Source organism: Eublepharis macularius, chromosome 8 (genome assembly GCF_028583425.1).
Source record: "Eublepharis macularius isolate TG4126 chromosome 8, MPM_Emac_v1.0, whole genome shotgun sequence".
NCBI lineage: Eukaryota > Metazoa > Chordata > Lepidosauria > Squamata > Eublepharidae > Eublepharis > Eublepharis macularius.
In genome coordinates this window covers 2669117-2692777 of record NC_072797.1, presented here as the reverse complement: position 1 = coordinate 2692777, position 23661 = coordinate 2669117, and the positions used below count along the sequence as shown (strand labels likewise).

The window sequence follows — 23661 nt, the reverse complement described above, 5'->3', positions numbered from 1 at the left end:
TGGGAAGTGTAGCCAGCCCCCGCCCTCAAGCTCTTGCAAAAATTCCCTCTGTTTGGGTTTTCCTTGATAGCAAGCAATTTTACTTTCTCCTGTCCTGGGATACAGGTCTCCCCACCCCTTCCATATTTACAAGCCAACTTGATGCTGCAGCCATATGCTTCACTCTTAGATGGTAAGCGATTTGACTTAAACAGGGACATTTAAAGCCCGCTTGGGTTTTCCTCCAGGAGCTTGAGGGTGGGGCCCGACTATACTTCCCAGGGAAACATGCGAGAATCCGACATGTGTAGATCACATGCTGAGCATCTCGTGTGGTTTGGCTCTGAGTGGAGATTTGAACCTGTCTCTCCCAGACCCTAGTCTGGCACTCTCACCACTGCCCCCATGCGGGCTTTGAATGGCTTGAGAAGGAGCTTTGTGGCTCTGCAGGAGTTATGGAGTTTCAGTTTTGGTCCCTTCTGCCTTGCAAGCTGCGTTTGCACCTGTGCAGCAGGTGAAATCGATTCTGCTCCAGGGTCATGGAGGGTTAGGTTAATGGAATGACCCAGGTGGGGGGACTAGGGTACGGTGTGAAAACACACATGGGCAAAATAACCTCAGTGATAACTCATGCTTAACCAATACAACAAATGGTTTGGACTAGCTGGGAATTAATTTGCTTGCCATATGTTACTATGACTGATTCCGCACATGTTGGATAATGCACTTTCAATGCACTTTATTGATCGTTTGATGTGGATTTTTTGTTCTGCACATGAAAAAATCTGTTCCAAATGATCTATAAAGAGGATTGGAAGCGCATTATCCAACGTGTGCGGAATCTTCTTATGACTGACTAGTGAGCAGCAAGCATCATTGACAGATCTGTGGGGGAGGGGGAAATGAGGGCTTCCCTTGGGCTGCATGAGAATGTGCACGCACAAAAGGCTGCTGATCTTGCTGCACTGACTACTTAGAAATTACACAATTTTAAAGCTGACAATGAGAAAATTGAAATTGTTCAAGATTTTCTATTCCTTGACTCAATCATCAACCAATAGGGAGACTGCAATGAGGAAATCAGAAGGACTTGGAAGAGCAGCTGTGAGGGAGCTAGAGAAGATCCTTAAAGATAAAGATGTCTCTCTGGGAACCGAGATCAAGATAATCCAAACTATGGTATTCCCCATTACTATGTATGGATGTGAAAGTTGGATAGTGAAGAAAGCTGACGGGAAGGAAATGGATTCATTTGAAATGTGGGGCTGAAGAGAGTTTTGCGGATACCATGGACAGCCCAAAAGACAAATAAGTGGGTTATCGATCAAATGAAGCCGGAATTCTCCCTAGAAGCTAAAATGACAAAACTGAGGATATCATACTTTGGTCACATCATGAGAAGACAAGATTTTCTGTGAAAGTCAATAATGCTGGGAAAAGTGGAAGGCAGTAGGAAAAGAGGAAGACCTAAAATGAGGTGGCTTGACTCAATAAAAGAAGCCACGTCCTCCAGTTTGCAGGATCTGAGCAAGTCTGGATGTTTTGGAGGTCTTTCATTCATGGGGTCACCATAGGCCAGAGGCGACATACAACCTGGTGAACAGCTTGGAGCTGCTCCTGTGAACAGCCAAACTGCTCAATAAAAATGGGCTCCTTGCTTGCAAACAGGGAGCTGAATGCAAGCTGAACCGACAGGTGTTTGAGCGTCCTTGCCTTTAGCCTAAAACGTGGTCTGGGGCTGAAGAGCGCCTCCCCTTGTGGTGGGGCTCCATTGTGTTAGCGATTACTCTCCCAGCCAGGCTAACTCAAAGTATCAGAGGTGAATTAGTGGCCGATACCTGCCCTTAAAAACATACAATCTAAATTATGTGTTGGGACTTGTCATGGGATGGATGTGAGCGAATGCAGCTATGCTTGCTTAGAGCTTGTTTAAGACAGGGATGAGGAACGCAGAGTAAAAGCCAAAAATGTCAAGGAAGGTTTTTTAGTGGATAGTTGTATTGGGCTGCAGTCAAAGAGCAAAGTCTAGGTCCAATAGCACCTGAAAGACCAACTGGATTTTCAAGGTAGGAGCTTTTGAGAGCCAGAGCTCTGATGAAAGGAGCTTTTGACCCTTGAAAAACTCATGCTTTGGAAATCTCGTTGGTCTTTAAGGTGCTATTGGACCCAAACCTCTGCTTGAGACACTGCAGAGTTGCTTCCCATCAGAGCAGATGGGAAAGACATTGCTAGACCAAAAATGTGACTCAGTAGAAAGCACCTTTGTGTGTGATGAAAGGTGAAATCAGTTGGGGGTATGGATCTTTGGGCAACCCAGGGTAGAGGAGTAGAGGTCACAGGGCCATGTTGGGATATGACAGAGAGATGAGTGGAGGCATTCCCTAGGGGACCTTTGAAATGTCTTCACTTGAACCTCAAGGGGTTCCTTCCTCTCCTTCCTGCTTGCATCTTCAAGTCGATCACCTATCTGCATGATTAGAACTCCACCAAAACAAAGAATAAGGATCTCTTGAGTGTTTGGGGAAACAATGCTCCCTCTATCCTTCCCCTCCTCCTCGAGCTGACCGACCTCCCATCACCCTAAGAAAATTCCCTGAGGAAATAGCTCAAGCCTGGAAAGTGAACGCAGGAGGCTGGAGAGTTCACTAGACACCTGGGGCGTTGCTGTAATTTGGGCTGTCTAAATGTTAATCAGAATAATGATGCCTGTTGAGACAGCTGTTTTAAAGAAGACTGTGATGTTGGAGTAAAAATTGCAATAAAAGTCTATTAGACCTTCCCCATTAGGCTAATGGCATTTGCCGCTGAAAGCTCCTTCTACAGACATCCGTATTAATGGACTTATTACAGGAAATAAAATCCACAGCTGAGCATTACAGCAATGGGCTGATTAATTCGGCAAGGTAATTCTTTCCTTTCCCCCCTCAAATTTAATTTTATTTAATGAATGCGTTCTTTGAATTGCCACCTCTTTTTGCTTATTGAGGTTTTTTTTCATCATATGTGTGTGTGTGTCTTGTGACAATTTCCAGATTATTTAATCAAGAAAAGTTAATTTCATTCTCAGATTTCATATTAAAGTGGAGAGAATATCGATCCAGACTCAAGGAAGAGAAGAACAAAAGGGACACTGAGATTCTGGCCGAACAAGCTCCGGAAATCACCATTAATAACCTACAGTGTGCTAGAGACACTTCCGTGATCTGGGTTCAAATCTTTCCTTTGTGCACTGTAGTCTGGAAAACAGATGGGCACGAACAGCAATACAAACAAACAAAAAGCCACAAACAGCCCAATCTGCTGTTCAAGCTGTTCGTGAGGCCCCATTCTATTTTTTTTTTTATAATTTTTTTTATTTTTCATAACTACAAAACACTACACCAGACTATCACAAGGAAAGGGGAGAGGGAAGGGACAAAGGGGGGTGGAAAAAGAAAAAGGGGGGGGGGAATGAACTACAAACACTAAACACTACACTTCAATGTTTCCCTTCATACTGTCATAATACAAAAATAGCTCCATAGAATAATGATGGAGTGGTTAATCATACAGAAAATAAACATTTCAAATTCTGATTAAACTTTCCTCCCCCTTCTAGGTCCCGGACGCAATTCTCTCTGTGCAACTGCTGTTGCGATGCTCTCCTCCTCCCCCCCCCCCTCCGGCTCCTCCTTTTCTTCGTTCTTGGTGCAGCAGAGTTCTGGGTTTTTATTCTCAAAATCCTTTAGTTGATCTTCTGATAATATCTTATAGGCCTGATCTTTATATCTGAACCATATTCCTTCCGGGAATAACCATTTGTACTTTATTCCATGGTCCCTCAGAAGAGCTGCAAACTTTTTATATTTAAAACGCCGTTTCCGGACTAGAAATGGAACGTCCTTCAAAATCTTGACTTTCAAACCCATAAAGTCCAAATCCGCATTGTATGAGTTATATAGGATGGTGTCCCGAATTCGTGAGGCCCCATTCTAAACGAACAGGTGGTCGTTGCAAGCCTCGTTCGTTGCTGTTCGTCAAGCCAGAGAGTCTGGCACCTGCAATCAATTCCCTTGGCAACTCAGGCAGGGATTGTCTGAACTCTGTCTGAACTCCTGCTGTTGCCCTGGAAACCCCAATCTAAGCCCAATTTAGCTTGATAGGAAGGTCTTCCTTTCAAGTGTGGAGCTCCACATTTGTTACAACAAGGGAGCAAAGACCAGGGGGGAGGGGGCTCCCAGCTCTGACTTTGCAGACAGTGGAGAGACAGCTGCTGTTGGCATTTTGATAGAGAAAGTGCATTGGAGCTTGAATTTTCTTTGTGTGTGGTGGGATAGGGATCTACCCCTTCAAGTCCCAGGGCTGCTGCCAGGCTCTGGGCCAAGCTATTATTTATTATTGGTACATTTCCTGCTGCCTGCTCAGGTAAGATTTCTGGGAGTGGTGCAGTAGGGATCTTGACTTGGATGATGGCTGGAGGAGAGCCTGCTGGCCCCCATGAACAGCCAACCACAAACATGTTCGTGAACAGGGCCATGTTCGTGGTTGTTCGTGAGTCCCTGTTCGTGGATGGCAATGAACAACGAACATCATGTTCGGTTTTTTTTTTCTGTTCATGCCCATCTCTAGTCTGGAATTCCCTGCCATAATGGTCATAGATCCAGAGGAGTTAGCCGTGTTAGTCTGTAGTAGTAAAATAGTAAAGAGTCCAATAGCACGATGGTTGTTGTGGGTTTTCCGGGCTGTATTGCCGTGGTCTTGGCATTGTAGTTCCTGACGTTTCGCCAGCAGCTGTGGCTGGCATCTTCAGAGGTGTAGCACCTCTGGACACTGAGAGATCTCTGTCTTTTGGTGCTACACCTCTGAAGATGCCAGCCACAGCTGCTGGCGAAACGTCAGGAACTACAATGCCGAGACCACGGCAATACAGCCCGGAAAACCCACAACAACCATCGTTCTCCGGCCGTGAAAGCCTTCGACAGTCCAATAGCACCTTTAAGACTAACCAACTTTACTGTAGCATAAGATTTCAAGAACCACAATTCTCTTCGTCAGATGCATGGCATCTGTATAACTTCTTTAGCCTGAACTCAGATCTTGGGAGCTAAGTGGGGTTGACCATGGTCAGTACGTGGATGGTGAGACCAAAGAAGACCAGGGTTACTACAGAGAGGAAGGCACTGATATACTGTTAGGGACTTTTGGGGCAGCCCTCTTATTTCCAATTAAAACTCATTGATCTGGACTGTACAAAGTTTGTGAGAAAATCCTTCTTATACCCTATGTTTTGCATTTCTGTTCCTGCAATTTTTATTATAACATTATAACATGGAAGCCAGAAGAAAAAACACAGCAAGTTTACTTCCACTATACACTGAACGTTAAGAATCGTTTCCATCTGCACATATTCAGCCCCAGCCTTGGGGCATTCTCTCCCAGTTATGTTTTGAAATTAGTGGTGCCATCCAGGAATATTATTCTTACTGAGTTCCTTTAATTGCAGGCTATGACCTGTCAATCCACACTGTTCAGAAAATCATGTCACATGGAAAGGTCACATCTTTGCTGAGTTCTCGTGGCCGCTTCATACATGCCCAGGGTAATGCCAATCACCACCTTTGGGTCAGCAAGCAATTTTCCCCAGGCCAGTTTGGCTAGGGGACCTGACAGTATTTTGCCATCTTCTGGGCATGGAGCAAGGGTTACTGTGGGGGGGGGGGTAGGGGGCAGGGGAGGTACTTGTGAATTTCCTGCATTGTGCAGGGGCTGGACTAGATGACCCTGGAGATACCTTCCAACCCTATGATTCTATTATTCTATGAAATCCTTTGGACTGTATACAATCTTTTCTGTGTTGACTGAAAGGTATAAAATACAGGTGCTGATCCTTTCCTGTATGCATTCAGTTACCAAATTGACTACAACTTTCTTCCATATTGACAAAGTTTAAATGAAGCTGTAGCACAGTGGTTAAGTGGTTGGGCTGTGAATCAGCCCTCTGCTAGTTCGACTCCCATACTACAACAAGCTCAGTAGGTGGCCTTGGATCAGCCCCTCCTCTCAGCCCAGCTCCCCAGCTGTATTGTGGGGATAATAATAACACTAACTTGTTCACCTCTCTGGGTGGGGCACTAATCTGTCTAGAAGAGCAGAATATAAGCACAGTTGTTGTTGTATTGTCGAAGGCTTTCACAGCCGGAGAACGATGGTTGTTGTGGGTTTTCCGGGCTGTATTGCTGTGGTCTTGGCATTGTAGTTCCTGACGTTTCGCCAGCAGCTGTGGCTGGCATCTTCAGCCACAGCTGAGAGATCTCTGTCTTTCGGTGCTACACCTCTGAAGATGCCAGCGACAGCTGCTGGCGAAACGTCAGGAACTACAATGCCAAGACCACGGCAATACAGACCGGAAAACCCACAACAACCACAGTTGTTGTTGTTATTAAATTGGCAAAGGGTGTTGCTTTCTTTCTCCCAATACAAATACCCTCTACTCGTCTCTTGCCTGGAACAACGCATGGTTGGATCACTATGAGATGATTGCAACTGGACAGCACATTCTTCTTTTCCATTCAAAAGAACTCGGAAACTTCAGCTAGTGCAGGAAGAGATGAATCTGAATTTCTCAGCCCGGCTGTTTTGAACCCCAAACTCCTGTTTTGATTGTGCTTCTCGCTTGGTAAACTGAACACTTAATTCGTTACTTCCAGGTTGCTTTCTGTTTCCTGCCCCAGTTTTATTCCCCTTGTCAACTGCATACAATTTTCATTGTAAGCTGTGTGTCAATCAATCAGTATAGAGACCCTATGTATGAATACAACATAACGAGTGACTTAAAATTATTGTATTCATTGTCTGGGCACAACATGCCTACACAATACAAACAGATTTACAAAACCAGCAGTGAAAAGAAGAGAACTGAAACCATTGCCAAAAAATATAAACAACTAAAAAAGAAATGGAATTGAAAACATTTATTCTTCATCCTTAGAGCTGTCTATGACTGCCTTCTCCCTGGGGGGTGAGTGCAGACAGGAATATATCCATGCACTTGGCAGTGAGGGCAGGGACTGCAAATAAGCTTCCAAGCCCAATGTGAGGCACTGGTTCTTGTCTCAGAATCCCTTCACAGCTTTGGGCTCACAATAGAGTTGCCAGTCCCCTGCTAGGGGTGGGGGATCTCCCGATCCCACCCTGCATCCCCCACTTACCTGGCCAGTGGGAGGGTGAACACGGCTCCCAGGGTGTTCTCCTAAGTGGCATGGTTTGCTCCCATGCTCTCTGCAGCAGCCTGATTTGGGCCGATTCAGCCCAAATCTGGTCCGATTCAGCCTGAATTGGGCCCAGTTCAGCTTGAATTGGGCCACTGCAGAGTGCAGCAGTGCTCCTGCACTCCACAGGAGCCTGATTCAGCCCCCTGACGAGTGCAGGCACACTCTTAGAGTGGCACATGGCCTGCACGATGATGTAATTTCCTGGAAGTGATATCATTGCACAGGTTGGGAGCGTAAGAGAGGGAAGCCAAAGGGTAGGTGCCAGGCCTCAAACCTCCCACCCGTGGGGTAGGGGGACCTAGCAACCCCAGCTCACAAGTCTCCCCACGTTGTTTCTGGTCTTTGGTAATGGCCTTGGTTAGGGCTGCCAAACTCTAGTTGGTGGTTGGAGATCCCTCAGAATTTAAACTGATTTCCAAGTGACAAAGATCAGTTCCCCTGGAGAAAATGGCTGCCTTGGAAGGTGGATTCTGTGGCATTATACCCCACTGAGGCTCCTCCCCTCCCCAAACCCTGCCCACTCCAGGCTCCACCTCCAAATCCTCCAGGAATTTCCTACCCAGATCTGGCAACTCTAGCCTTGGTCCATGTGCCATGCACAGGGAGGTTTTCTGGGGTGAGGAGCATGGTCTTTCTGGTGACTGAGACAGAAATTTTAAATAAATAAATACAACCCTTTGGCTCCAAGCTGGTAACAGCAAATGAAAATATAAATGGAATAAAGTTATTGAGTTATTGACAGGGAACAAATGCAGTTCTTTCTTCCATAAAAGATGGAAAAGATGCCCAGTCAGTTCTTGGGCCTTTGGTGACTTTTGAGTAGTGCTGCCAACTCCAGGTGGTGGCTGGAGATCTCTTGGAATTATAGCTGATCTTTGGGTCACATAGAGAAAACAGCAGCTTTGGAAGGTGGACTCTATGGTATTGTGGAGTCTGTAGGAAATGTAAAATGACCATAAACTGAGAAGAAGAAAGTATGAACAGGGATAGAATTGCAGATGCTGTCGCAAGACTAAGTTTGAGAAATGGGCAACAGTCAATCCAAGGGTGTGAAAGAGGTCAGATGCTTTGCCTTGAGTGTGACTTCGTTTCTCCAATGTGATGTAACATGCGTTTAAAATAGCATATACTCCTTTGTTCCGGTGGCACCCTCAGAGCTCACCTAGTAGCTGTGTGCGTGTCCTATATTTGCAAATATATCTGGTTTTTCTTTATAACACCCTTCATTAGACTTCATTCTCTGCGTGTATTCATTTCTCTTAATTGGTAACCAGACACACATCATTTGGGTACAACAGTACTATGCCCTGCGGAGGTCCCTCTTCTCCCCAAAACACGCTCTCTCCAGTCTCCACCTACCAAATATCCAGGAGTTTCCCATCCTGGAACTGGCAACCCTATAGGTGAGAGTCCAATGGACAGTTTTAGGTGGGTAGCCGTGAGTCAGGGCCAGATCGAGGGGGGGCAGGGGAGGTAGTCTGCCCCTGGTGCTGCCAAAGAGCTGCCAGCTGCCAGCCCCAGGAACGCACGGGCGGCAAGACAGGGGGCATGCTTGCTGTGTACCCCTTGTCCTGAGGAGCTGGCGGCGGCAGTGCGGGTGGCTGGGAGGCCACCCACGCCATTCGCCTGCCCTGCAGGACAACGGGCCTGCTGCATACCTCTTGTCCTGCAGGGCAGGCAAAAGGCAGCATGGGTGGCTGGGAGGCCACCCGCGCCATTTGCCTGCCCCACAGGACAAGGGGCGCGGCAAGCCGGCTGCCCCTTGTTCTGCAGGGCATGCGAATGGTATGGGCGGCCTCCCAGCCACTTGCGCTGCCGCCACCAGCTCCATGGCGTGCTGGGACAGCCGGCTTGCCGCGGGGCAGCATGCGCCACCTGCATGATGACGTCATGGAGCGATGTCATCATGCAGCGCCAGGAGCGAGTGGCTGGACTTTGGTTGCCCTGGGCGCCAGCAACCATAGATCCAGCTCTGTTGTGAGTCCAGTAGCACCTTTAAGAAAAACATTTCCAGGGTATAAATGCCTGATTGCATGGGTGCCAAAAATCTGCTTAACGGGGAAAACCCCAACTGAACTTGCATTTTATGTTTGACCTCACTCCTATTCCGAATGGTTTGTGTGGATAAATGGGCTCGTGAATACATGCAAAGGAAGGAGCAGCTTCATCAGTCCCTGCTATCTACCCATGTCACTTTTACAGATACTAAAGAGCTGTGGGGTGGCGTGTTTTTCTGACCACCTTTTCCACATTTCTGCTCAGGAGATATGTATCTCCGGGATTAAGACAAACAGCCTGTCCCCCAGGGCTCTTTTGCATTTGCAAAAGTGTACTAGGTAGAAAGCAGGGATGGATGTTGCCTTTCCTTTTGCTGCCACACCATCGCCCCAGACCATTTTGAAAGAGAGTGTGGTCACGTGTAGAGATGGGCATGAACCAGAAAAAAACCGAACCATGCGGTTCGTGGTTCATCAAATTTCGTGAACCACGCACCATGAACTTTCACGAACCTGCCCCTGGTTCGTGAACTGGTTCGTTTGGTTCATGAAAACGTCACATCTGGGTCAGAAAAATCATCACTTCCAGGCCAGCAGAAGGTCACTTCTGGGCCAGAAGAAGGTCACTTCCAGGTCAGCAGAAGGTCTGCAGGAAGTCCATCCCCTGTTGCCTAGGAAACTGATTGATTGGCACCAGGCTGCCTGCAGTCACGAAACAAAAAACGAACCAAAAGAACCAGCCTAAAGTTCGTGGCGGTTCGTCAGAAATGGGATCTGACGAACCGCGGTTCACGAACCATGAACCGGCCTGGTTTGTGCTTAATTTTGGTTTGTATTTTGGTTTGTGCCCATCGCTAGTCACGTGTAAAATGCAAGTTCAGTTGAAGTTTCCCCCCATTAAAGGCGTGTTTAGTGAGAGTGTGATAAGGCCTTAAGTTTTCCAGGGTCTTTGTCGGACACAAAATAGAAATGGAGATCCCTGAGCCCTTATATCCCAGTCAGAATATTTTGCAAAGAAGGGAGTCGGGATGCAAAGATGCAATGCAAAATGTACTCAGATTATCAATGAGCAGGAGAGGAAAGGTAGAAAAATAGCAGCTGTAGCAACATAAGAATCCTATATTCAATCCTGGGGGGACCTTTCTTTGCAACGCCCTCCCCCCTTCTGACTGGGATATAAAGACTCAGCGATCTCCATTCCTACTTGTGTCTGATAAAGGGAGCTTGACTCTTGAATCCTGGTCTTCACGGTGCTACTGCTCTTCAGCCTCGCTCTCCAACTGACAGGCATCCCATAGATATCAGGAAGAGCTGGGGACATTCCTGTGCGGTCCTTGTGGTGGGAATTGGTGCCCAAGAAGGAAGCCCCAAAGATCATGTTTGTAGACGTGTCAACCTCCTGGAATCAGTACTGATCTTCAGACTACAGAGAGGACCTCCCACGGAGAAAATGGCTCTTTGGAGGGCAGGCTCTATGACCTTATACTCCACTGAGGCGGCTCCCCTCTGAAAACCCTGCCTCCCCAGGCTCCACCCCCAAATCTCCTTGAATTTCCCAACCCAGAGTTGGCAACCCTACCAATACAAGACATTTGCAAAAGGCTTATGAAGGGTGGTTGGAAGTGAAGCTGCCCACCTCTTTCCATCTCTTCCCCCTCCTCAATTCTGTTCATCCCTCTCTCTGGAAATATTTCTGTGGTTCTCTTTCTGACCTGAGTTGTAACAACCCCCTCTGGCATTAGCTCTACCCAGGGCTTTTTATTCTGGGAAAAGAGGTGGTGGAACTCAGTGGGTTCCCAGCACAGGGGGCAACTCATGGCGGAAGGTGGTGTCCCTGGTACCACATGCACACGCGCAAAGCGTGTGCATGCTCCCAGGACCACACAATGGGTCAGCTGGAACAAGGGGGGAGTTTTTTAAAGTTTATATCACCCTCAGCGAGAATGGTCACATGGCTGGTGGCCCCGCCCCCTGATCTCCAGACAGAGGGGAGTTTAGATTGCCTTCGGCGTGGAGGGCAATCTCAACTCCCCTCTGTCTGGAGATCAGGGGCGGGGCCACCAGCCATGTGACCATTTTCAAGAGGAGCCGGAACTCTGTTCCACCGTGTTCCAGCTGAAAAAAAAGCCCTGGCTCTATTTATCCCTGATTCTCTCTGATTCTCTATTCCCAACACCCCTGGCAAACCCTCTTTTGTCCCCTCTTCAATATTCACCTGTCCCTCTCTATCCTGCACCCCACCATCTCTTCTCTTTCTCCCTGCCCCCAGTGCAATATTTTACTTTCCCCCATAACAGCATTGATTTACACAGAAACGGTGCAAACTGTGGCTTAAACCTGGCCTCCAAGCCTTGTTCTGACATCCATTAAGAACCAAGCCTGCTTCTATTTGCATAGCCGTGCCTCTTCATCTGCATTTGTCCCACCGCCCCCCTCTGTTTCTTGGTCACACCGGAGTGTAGCAGAAGGTAGGAAACAGGCTTTTACCGACTGCAAAATCCATTTTATGTATTTAGAGTCATGACAGGCAGCCTTTCAATTATCATTCCCAAGTCAGCTAACAGCATGAAATTAAATAATAATAAAGTCCTAAAATGCAATTAAAATTAAACAGGACGTGTAATCATCAATCATCAGCAAAGATGACGAGAGCCGGTGTCTTGCTGTGATTAGAGGGGCAGACTAGTGCTGAAGCTCGCTGGATGACCTTGGGGCAGTCTCTCTCTCTCTCCGCCTAGCCTGCCTCGCAGGGTTGTCGTGAGAATAAAATAGAGGAGGGGAGAAATGCACGCTGCCTGGGGCTTTTTGGAGGAATGGTGGGCTCGAAATGAAGTAAATGAATAAAACCAGGGCTTTTTTTCAGCAGGAACGCGGTGGAATGGAGTTCTGGCACCTCTTGAAAATGGTCACATGGCCGCTGGCCTTGCCCCCTGATCTCCAGACAGAGGGGAGTTGAGATTACATACACACTCTACTGCTATCTCCATGCATATGAACATGACCTCACACACACCTCAACCATCACTCCTCTGACAAAACAACCCCTTTGATGTATTGCTCTCTCAAGTTGGATGGATCAAATGAAGCACAGGACAATGATGTGCCACTTTGGGTTCCCATTACAGAGACAGACAGGGTATGAAGGAAGTCGAATCCTAGAATCCTAGGGTTAGAAGGTACCTCCAGGGTCATCTAGTCCAACCACCCTGCACAATGCAGGGAATTCACAATTACCTCCCTCCCCATACCTCCAGTGGCCCTTGCTCTATGCCCAGAAGATGGCAAATCACTGTCAGGATCCTTAGCCAAACTGGCCTGGGGGAAATTGCTTCCTGACCCCAAAGTGGTGATTGGCATTACCCTGGGCATGTAAGAAGGGGCCACAAGAACTCAGCACTGATGTACCCCTTCCTGCTCTCCCTCTCACGATCTGTCCAGGTTCACAGTTTAGAAGAAGAGTGACTGTTGTTGATACAAAAATTGATTCTTTGACAGGGAGCAGTGGACATTTGACAGCTCCATCCACTTTCTCTTCATAATAGGGATCTTTGTAAAAAATAATTGAACATAGAGTAACTTTGGTCCCATGACAGATCTAAAAAAAGGAAAAACTAAAAAGATGTGTTTTGTAAGATAGTGCAAACCTGCCAAAAGGCAGAAGGAAAATGAAACTCAACTGTATGGAACTAAGCGATAAAAACTAAAGAATAAATATCTGATAAAGCCCCAAGTCAGATTAAAAGAGGATTTTTAAAAAATGTGATAAAGGTGGAGAAAGCAGGAGAGGAGAGTGGCCGAGGGGGAGTGCCTAATGGTTTTTGTGACAGAGGAACTCATTGTCTCAAAGAAATGGGGCTAATAATAACACATTTTGTAAACCACTCTGAGTGGGCGTTAAGTTGTCCTGAAGGGCGGTATATAAATCGAACGTTGCCATTGTTGTTGTTGTTGTTGCTATTATTATTATTATCAGGGTTTTTTTTCTGGGAAAAGTGGTGGCGGAACTCTTAAGAGGGAAATGAGTAAGAAACACACAGGATTCTTTGAAATAATATTATTTTCAAGCACTATTGCTGATTATTTTCAAGAGGTGCTGGAACTCCGTTCCACCGCGTTCCCCCTGAAAAAAAGCCCTGATTATTCCCCCCACAATGCCTAGTGCCACATTGGGTGGTTCCAGGCTAGGCCATTGTATGTTAGCAGGCTGTCACTCACTATTGCAGGAAAACATCATATGGAATTGCAATAAAGGATTCGTACATCAGAGGGATATTGCACTCTTGAAATCATTCACTGCTCGTATTTTCCAAGCCACACAGGGGGTTCTGTGCCGTTATTGATCACGAATCCCCTTCCCTCACTGATTGCTGATGTCGAAGGCCAGGTAGCTCCATAAACTTATTTTCAGGAATATCGCTTAATGGAAGAAGTAGAAATTGTGCCAATTCACAGTAGCGTAATAGTGTAATAGCACCAATTTCATTTTTTTAATGGCAACTGTAATGGTTTCAGCAACCAGAGGCTGACAACAGGAACTCTGCTTTGCACCATTCCCCAAAACATCTATCCCGAGAACGTGCCGAAATACTAAAGCAAAGGCTGCCCACCCACTGCAGGGCCACGGGGCCACAAGGAGGAAAGAATGAGACAGGAGCAGATTCAAGGCCGATATCATGTGGAACCTCCGTTATAATTGTGTGTACGAATGATAGAAATTATGTAATTTCCCCTAGTATGGAAACCCCCTTCCGTACTGCTTTTCTGACGTGTTTCTTTTGTGTGTTTCTTCACCTCCTGGACAATATCTTTGGCTTCCCACAGGATCAGAGAAATGTGCAGCACAAGGCCAGGAAAGAGGCAAGGCACGCTGTGTGTTACAAAGCAGAACGAGGAGAAAACACACGGCTGCATTTCTGAGTGGCTGCTCGTGATTCTTGCAGTGTTGCGCTCAGCCCTGAGAAGCCACCTTTCATGCTAAAAAATCTAGAAGCGAACTTGAAATTCAGACAAGAGCACTCAAGAGACCCCTAGAGCAAAACTTGTGAAAAGGGGTCATTCTTCCGTGGCAGATGACCTGTTCCCACTCATGTGCGTGTGCCTTTCTTCTCGGCAACCTCACTCACTGATGACTCCTGACATGTGAATGCATGTAATGATAGCCCAGTGAGTTGTTTCCATGAAGAACAGCTGCTTTGGGGTGGGGGGTGGGGGTTGATCAGGAGCACAGAAGCCGCAGAAGAGAGAGGGCACATTTAATGGTCTCCCCGTTTCCTGCTTCCCCACTCCAAATTGCGCAACCCACCCCATTGGCACATCCCTCCATGGGTTATTAAATATCGTATTTCCCCACATTTAAAACCTTTCAAGGGGGAACAAGTCAGGGGGAAATGTGGAGTGGGGAAATGGGGGGGGGGTACACAGTTTCCTTTCTCCCTCCCTGCCTCCCACTTCTCCCACCTGGAGCGGATTTTCCTTGTCTCAATGAGCTATCGAAATGCTCAGTGCATTTGCCTGCCGTATGTCATTCAACCTCAGCACATGGCAAGCGGAAAAAACTCTGCAGCAGCACAGCTACCATGCATGCTAGTTATAAATAGCACATTCGGCGTTGTTAAAGAAATCTACGGCCCCTGCCCCCTCCCCACCCATCCGCCAGTGCCTGCCAACGGGGAAGCAGGTGACTTTGCTTTTACGAGCCGTTGGAAACCGGCTCCGCTTGTTTCGGGCTGCCGCTGCCCCACAGGTGTCTTCTTTTCTTTTCTTTCTTAAATACCCCTTTGATTTACTTCTCTCTTGGCAGATTTTAATTACCACTCTGCTCCCATTGTCTGGAAAGAAGCGGTGGCCAAGAGATCCATCATCGTAAAAAATCCGAGACGCTGGAGGAAAGATAAAATAAATATTAACTGGCTATAAAAAAAGTCCACATTTCCCATGATGGTGGCTTTGGTCTGATCTGCTCTGACTGCAAAATCCTAGATGGGCAGCTTACTACTGGAATAGGCTTTGCCCTTGAGTCACCTTCTCTCAAGGTTGGAGGCCCAGAAAGCAGCCGGTATGGGAGGGTGTGACTCCCAGGCCACGTTCCCACTGCAGCTGAAGTTCTGGCTTGGTGGAAAGCGGCCAGCAAAGAAGAACTGCAGACTCGGCTACAGCTGGTCACCTCCCTTCTGATCCCTTTATGATGGCCCGTCATGCAACTGTTATCCCACAGTCCTTGAAACCGGCTTCAGTTGGCATGGAGAGCTTTTTAACCGTGCCAACACTCCACAGGAGCATACAGCGACTGGAAACTATCTGAAGATGCTGCAGCAGGTGTTACCGGACCAAACAGCATCCGTCGTTGTGGCGAGGGCTGAGTCATCCGCTTATCTTTAGATGTTCATCTATCTATGCCATCACCTGCTGGCAGTGTCCTTCATGGGCAAATATTACAGTTGCTATAATAGTCTGATGGCCTAGATATACAAGACATACGAGGATAAATGCTCTCCACCCTAGACATAGGGAAGAAGCTCTGTTTCATCCTCCTCTTAACCCTGGATGGACAAAAGCCATGAAAGACTAAATCTTTACCTAGGGTTCTATGAAGTTTAAAATGACAAAATTGAGGCTATCATACTTTGGTCACATCATGAGAAGACAAGATTCTCTGGAAAAGTCAATAATGCTAGGAAAAGTGGAAGACCTAAAACGAGGTGGCTTGACTTCATCAAAGAAGCCACGTCCTCCAGTTTGCAGGATCTGAGCAAGTCTGCTAATGAGAGGACCTTTTGGAAATCTTTCATTCATAGGGTCACCATAGGTTGGAGGCGATTTGACAGCACATAACACACAAACTATGTAGTCTAGGTGGTAAAGGACAATGTAGGGAAGTCCAAGCCTTGAGAACTAAGGTAATCTGCAACTTCAAGAATGACTAGCCTGTTCTAATTCAACATTGGTTAGGCTAAGTGCCAAGTGTAGGGTGAGAAGATTGTGTTTTCACCTTTTCTTTGTACCCTTGCTCAGCCTGATGACTGAACAGAGCATGTACACTCTTTTAATTGTTATTAAGCTTTCTTATATTTTGAATGCTTGAAGCTCGATCTCTGGAAACACACCATGCCTATTTGGTCTTGCTGTCTGAAGTGTGGTAACAGGGAAGGGCAGCAGGCAATCTTGCTAACCCTTGAGCTCAATGGCTCAAAATTGCTAAAGTGGAATAGATCACCCCCTTGATAGCTTGTAGGAGTGAAGCAAGAGATGTGGCAGCCATGGGGAACCTCTAAACAGCAGTGCAGGAGTAGAGGGTTGGAGCCAGTTTGGTATAGTGGTTAAGAGTGGCAGGACTCTAATTTGGAGAGCTAGGTTTGATTCCCCACTCCTCCACTTGAAGCCAGCTGGGTGACCTTGGGTCAGTCACAGCTCTCTCAGAGCTCTCTCAGCCCCACCCACCTCACAGGGTGATTGTTGTGGGGATAATAATAACACACTTTGCAAACTGCTCTTAGTGGGTGTTAAGTTGTCCTGAAGGGTGGTATATACATAAAATGTTGTTGTTGTTGTTGTTGTTGTTGTTAGTGCAAATCCATTCAGCTTGGGATATTCTCTGATTTGCTGGTGGTGGCAGTTACTACCTAGATTGCATTTTTTCCACTTGGGAGTAAGGGAAAGAGGTAACATCATGAACGAAGATTTTGATGCCACAGGGTATTCCAGCCTCCTGGGAAGGAATGGGGCACGCTTACAGAGAATTCTCAGCACTCACACCAACTTCCCTGCCTTGGGTCCTGATTTGATCAGGAGAAATATGGGAATATAAATATTTTAAATACATACTATGCACACGCACGCTCACATACATAATATACACATATGTCTGCAAACAATGCAAAACCAAATTATTCAAAAAGGTTTTTTACTCAGATAGGAGGGCGGTATTGTAGGGAGGGGGTCTCAGATATTTTGCTAATGAGTTAGGAACCATAGACTTCACCATTATGTTGCCTTACATATTATCTGTTGCTTTAAATATGTACTCCTATATACTACCTGTGCTTCATGTTGTCTAATGTCAGTCCTAGAATTGCTCATGTTCTGTTTCAGCAATTCTTCAACCCTGTATTGGATCCTTGCTAACACTACGTCTTTGTAAAATTTGGGTCTTTCTGGATCACTCTGTCTGCACAAAGAATAGTGAAGGGGTCAATCGGAGAGGGATCGAGGCTGCAGCAACCAATCGGACAGTCTTCCAGACTTGAATAATGGCCAAGAGATCCTCTCCCCACAAGTAATGCACAGATGTTTAAATTCTCCAGGAAATGTTTGGTATGCTTCAACAAAAGTTTAGTTTAGATACTGTGTTCATTTTAACACGCTGGCAACCAGGTCCTCGTCATGGCAAGCTGATTTCTCCTCCTGGGCTTTTAGACTCTAAGCAATTCTGCTCATGCCATCCTAGGCAGATCCAGAGGAGTTGGCCATGTTAGTCCGTAGTAGCAAAATAGTAAAGAGTCCAGTAGCACCTTTAAGACTAACCAACTTTATTGTAGCATAAGCTTTCGAGAGCCACAGCTCTCTTCGTCAGATGAATCGTCAGCTTTCGAGAACCACAGCTCTCTTCATCAGATGCAACTTTATTGTTGTCAGATGGCTGCATCTGACAAAGAGAGCTGTGGCTCTCAAAATCTTATGCTCCAATAAAGTTGGTTAGTCTTAAAGGTGCTACTGGACTCTTTATTATCCTAAGCAGAGGTATGCTCTTCTAAGCACAGCGACTTCAGTGGAGTTAGAAGGGTGTAACTCTATGCAGGATTTCACTGTCAGTTCCCTTCCCATGTCTTATGAAAGAGGTAATAAGCATTTGCATCAAGATTTTATATGGATTCATTTTGGGGGCATTGTACTGTCTAATCATTCTGTTCATGTTATTATAGTTATTACTCCTGTTCAGATTTCTTTGAATGTTCTCTTTTTTTAAAAGTCCATTTCCATTGGTTTTGATGGGAAACACATTTCTGGCTGTAAGTTTTCTCTTTTCCACCCAACTTGGATAAAATTCTCAGATGCTAAACACCATCCTGCTGCCAGCCCGCCAATTTTCAAGCAGATAGCAGCATCCCCGTTTACAGTCAGTTAAAGAGACAACACGTTTCTAGTTTAGCTTTCTGTTTCCCCGTCCAATTGGGATGGAATTCCTAGAAACCGTATTCCTTAGGCGGGATCCTCCCTGCTTAATTTCAAGGGTACCAGTTTTATAGGAAATGACATCTCTCATTTGCAGAGAAGACACGGGGTGGTGTTTGGTAACCCCAGAAGATGAACAGGGACCTGAAGAACTCTGAAATTAAAACAGCTCACCAAATAAAAGGGATCAGTTCCCCTGGAAGAAACGTCAGCTTTGGGTGGCAGACTCTTTAGCATTGTATTTTGCAGAAGTCCCTCTTCTCATAGAATCCTAGAGTTGGAAAGGGCCTTACAGACCATCTAGTCCAGCCCCTGCCCAATGGATGAACAGCCTAAAGCATCCCGGACAGGTATTGGTCCTTCTCGCAGACCAGCAGACTCAGCTCACTAAACCCTGCCCTCCCCGGGCTCTATCTCAGGGTTTTGATTTTTTAAAAAAAATTCATCTCAGAGTTGGAAAGGATAACCAGGGTCATCTAGCCCAACTCCCGGCCAACGCAGGAGCTACAACTATAATATTCCCAATAAATAGATATCCAATCAATACATAAAATCTCCCAGAATTACAACTGATCTTGAAACTACAGAGATCAGTTCCCTTGGAGAAAATGGCTTCTTTGGATGGTGAACTCCATGGCATCACATCCATATCGAGGTTCCTTTCCTCTTTAGGCTCTGTTCCAAATCTCCAGGACTTGTTCAACCTGGAGCTGGCAGCCCTAGTCATATCTGCTCCTTCTTTCTTGTGCTGCCCAAACATAGGGAGACTGGGTCTCCCTTGCCATTGGCTGCTGGCCCTCAATGGGCCACGTTTTTAAAAATGGCACTGCACTGATGGTGTAGCATAAGCTTTTGAGAACCACAGCTGTCTTTGTCAGATGCATCAACAGCTTTTGAGAACCACAACTCTCTTCGTCAGATGCATCGTCAGCTTTCGAGAGCCACAGCTCTCTTCGTCAGATGCATCTTCAGCTTTTGAGAGCCACATCTCTCTTCTGTGGTTCTTGAAAGCTGACGATGCATCTGACGAAGAGAACTGTGGTTCTCATAGAATTATAGAGTTGGAAGGGGCCATACAGATCATCTAGTCCAACCCCCTGCCCAGTGCAGGATCAGCCTAAAGCATCTCTGACAAGTATTCATCCAGCCTCTTCTTGAAAACTGCCAGTGAGGGGGAGCTCACCACCTCCCTAGGCAGCTGGTTCCACTTTTGAACTACTCTAGGCCATGACCTCCTGCGATTTTGACGCTATGGCCCCTTTGATACAACCCAAGACTGACTTTGTCTTTTTTGCCACCGCATCACACTGACTGCTCATATTCAGTTTACAGTCCACTCTTACCCCAAGATCCCTTTCACATAGACTACTGCCCAGAAGTGTATCCCCCATCCAGTATTTGTGCTTCCCATTTTTGTGGCCCAGATGTAATACTGTGCACTTGTCTTTGTTGAATTGCATCCTATTCACGGCTGCCCACTTCTCCAGAGTATTCAGGTCTTGTTGAATTTTAACTCTATCTTCTTGGGTGTTTGCTACTCCTCCCAATTTGGTATCATCAGCAAATTTAATGAGCAGCCCTTCCACTTCTTCATCCAGATCATTGATAAAAATATTGAAAAGTACTGGGCCCAAAACTGAGCCCTGCGGCACCCCACTGGACACCTCCCTCTAATCTGATGAAATGCCGTTGACCACCACTCTTTGAGTGCGGTCCTCTAACCAGTTCCCTATCCACTGAACTGTCCTATAGTCCAGTCCACAGTCCTCCAGTTTGCCCATCAGAATGTCATGGGGGACCTTATCAAAAGCTTTACTGAAATCCAGATAAATCACATCAACAGAGTTCCCCCGATCCAATAAGCTGGTGACTCGATCAAAGAAGGAAACCAGGTTGGTCTGGCAAGATCTGTTAGGAACAAAACCATGCTGACTTCCCCGGATCATTGAGTGGTCCTTCAGATGCTTACAGATCAATCCCTTTAAAATCTGTTCTAATACCTTCCCAGCAACAGAAGTCAGACTGACCGGCCTGTAGTTTCCCGGGTCATCCTTCTTCCCTTTCTTAAAGGTTGGGATAACATTTGCTCTTCTCCAATCTTGTGGCACATCCCCAGTCCTCCAGGAGGCCTTGAAGATGATGGACAGGGGTTCTGCAAGTTCTCTAGAAAGTTCTTTCAGCACTCTTGGGTGCACCCCATCCGGCCCAGGGGATTTGTATTCATCCAGTGCAGTCAGATGCCTCTCCACAACCTCTCTGTCAATGTCAATTAGCCACTCAGGTGTCCTGCCACATTCTCAGAAGCTTATGCTACAATAAAGTTGGTTAGTCTTAAAGATGCTACTGGACTCTTTACTATTTTGCAACTACAGACTAACATGGCTAACTCCTCTGGATCACTGGTGGTGTGACATTCCAGTGAATGTTCATAAGTTACGCCATGTCACCAGTAGACCAGCGTGGCATCTATGCAATACTCTAGGATAGAATTTTGCCCAAACCTTAGCGCACTACATTGATGTCATGTCAGTGACATGACACCACTTCTGGATGGTCACTGGAAGTGATGTTGCACCACCAGCACAGCACCACTTCTTCTGTCCCCCTCCCCCAATTTCCAGCCATTGTGATGTCATTTGGGCATGACAAAGAAGATCTCTAGAGCGCGCAAGAGTGCACTCCGGAGCTCCTGGAGCCATTCCCTACACTTTCCCTCCTGCCGGCCAGATGAATGGTGGTGAGGGGAAGAGGCTGAGGGCCAAGCTACACATGACGAATGACACTTGAACGGCAAGTGGATTGAGTGGAGGGCAAGTGAACAGGGAGAAATACACTTGCTGTTCAAGTGTCATTCATCACTTGTAGCTTGGCCCTGAGAGCAGGAGATCCCCTGGTCCCCCCCGGGAGACTGGTAACCCTAGCCACAGGCACTGCTTTTCATCACATTCCCTGCAGCTTTGTGAATCCCACCGGGCTCGGTTCCTGTTGGAGAACCACAGTGGAAGTATGGCATAAGGACGTCAGGCCTGTCTGAGGGCCAAGCTACAAGTGACGAATGACACTTGAACAGCAAGTGGATTGAGTGGAGGGCAAGTGAACAGGGAGAAATACACTTGCCGTTCAAGTGTCATTCGTCACTTGTAGCTTGGCCCTCAGTGAGCAGCAGACGCGCCCGGCCTCTGGACGCCCCAGGCCACAGTGCCTGCTGCAGGCACGCCTCCATTCTCCCCACCACTAAGCCAGAGCTCCTCCCGAACGGCAGGAATTCTGACTTTCCCCGAATAATTCTTTTCTTCTCTCCGGGCTTTCATTTGGTCCGACAATGGACTCAGTAGGGGGGGACCGCAGCCCAGCACGAAGCAGGCAACATAAAAGGAAATCCAGGCCCAGCCAACACATTTTTTCCACTGCTCCTTCCCCTCTCCCCCCTTTCCCGTTTTCTTGGCAAAGGACAAGAAAAGACTGTGAACACATTTCTCTTTTCAAAGCCTGATTCTTTAAATATTGGACTGGGGCTGAATGCCCTGATTGTTGGCATGCTCATCCCTTCCCCGCCCCCCCCATGTAAGGCCTAAACATTTGCAGCTGGGGGCTTGTGGGTTTGGGGGAACAATGGGGTTTTGTGTGTGGAGGGGGCTGGGAAGGCAGCCTGGTTCTGTGCAGGTTCGCTCTGCTTTCTTGTGACTCTCCTCCATCACTGGTTGTGCTTTGACTACCTGCAGCTGAGCCAACAATCCCTGGTCCCCATTCCAGGCTCTCTCTTATACTATCAAAAGTGTCTCCCATCATTACTCGGAAACCTCCAAATTACTTAGCTGCCAATTGCTCCAGTTTTACTGAGCACCTGCCAGTTTGGATTCCCATCACTGGTGGTGTCAGAGGCTGAGACAACTTTTTCTCTGCAAGCAGGAGACTGAGGACCAAGCTAGAAGAGACGAATTACACTTGAACGGCAAGTGAACAGACTCACATGTATTCCTCCCTGTTCACTTGTGCTCCACTTGTGCTCCACTCGATTGAGTAAAGTGGAGCCCAGTGGGGCAAATAGATTACTGAGGGCCAAGCTACACATGACGAATGACACTTGAACAGCAAGTGTATTTCTCCCTGTTCACTTGCCCTCCACTCAATCCACTTGCCGTTCAAGTGTCATTCGTCACTTGTAGCTTGGCCCTAAGAGGGGGGATTAAAATTTGCACAATTGGCATTGTTATTGAAATCGAAAATTGATTGCAGAGCTGTACTTGTCAAGCTAAAGATGGTAGCTTGCTTTCTGACAGGTCCCAAACGTTGCTCTTCTGCAAGGGGACTCCACTGGGAGACTTTGGCACTTAGAGCCAAGCTAGAAGTGATGAATTACACTTATTTTATTTTTATTTTTATTTCAATTTATAAATCGCCCATCCCAGGGGCTCTGGGCGGTGAACAGTTTAAAATCGATAAAAACTTGAATGGCAAGTGAACAGACTCACATGTATTCCTCCCTGTTCACTTGCGCTCCACTTGATCGAGTGGCTTGCAAGTGGAGCGCAAGTGAACAGGGAGGAATACATGTGAGGGCCAAGCTACACATGACGAATGACACTTGAACAGCAAGTGGATTGAGTGGAGGGCAAGTGAACAGGGAGAAATACACTTGCTGTTCAAGTGTCATTCGTCATGTGTAGCTTGGCCCTGAGTCTGTTCACTACGTGATCGAGTGGCGTGCAAGTGGAGTGCAAGCGAACAGGGAGGAATTCATGTGAGTCTGTTCACTACGTGATAGAGTGGCGTGCAAGTGGAGCGCAAGCTAACAGGGAGGAATACATGTGAGCCTGTTCACTATGTGATCGAGTGGCATGCAAGTGGAGCGCAAGCGAACAGGGAGGAATACATGTGAGGGCCAAGCTACACATGACGAATGACACTTGAACGGCAAGTGGATTGAGTGGAGGGCAAGTGAACAGGGAGAAATACACTTGCTGTTCAAGTGTCATTCGTCATGTGTAGCTTGGCCCTGAGTCTGTTCACTACGTGATCGAGTGGCGTGCAAGTGGAGCGCAAGCGAACAGGGAGGAATTCATGTGAGTCTGTTCACTACGTGATCGAGTGGCGTGCAAGTGGAGCGCAAGCTAACAGGGAGGAATACATGTGAGTCTGTTCACTATGTGATCGAGTGGCATGCAAGTGGAGCGCAAGCTAACAGGGAGGAATACATGTGAGTCTGTTCACTATGTGATCGAGTGGCATGCAAGTGGAGCGCAAGCGAACAGGGAGGAATTTATGTG

At 46.9% G+C, this 23661-nt stretch overlaps 1 long non-coding RNA gene across 1 annotated transcript in view; it reads right to left on the bottom strand.

Moving 5' to 3' along the window:
* Positions 1 to 11724: 11724 nt before the first annotated feature.
* LOC129334726 (uncharacterized) overlaps positions 11725 to 23661 on the bottom strand; it is a 48751-nt gene continuing 36814 nt past the window's right edge. Inside the window, exon 3 of the long non-coding RNA XR_008597534.1 lies at positions 11725 to 15105. This is a non-coding gene — a long non-coding RNA (uncharacterized LOC129334726). The remainder of the gene's footprint in view (positions 15106 to 23661) is intronic.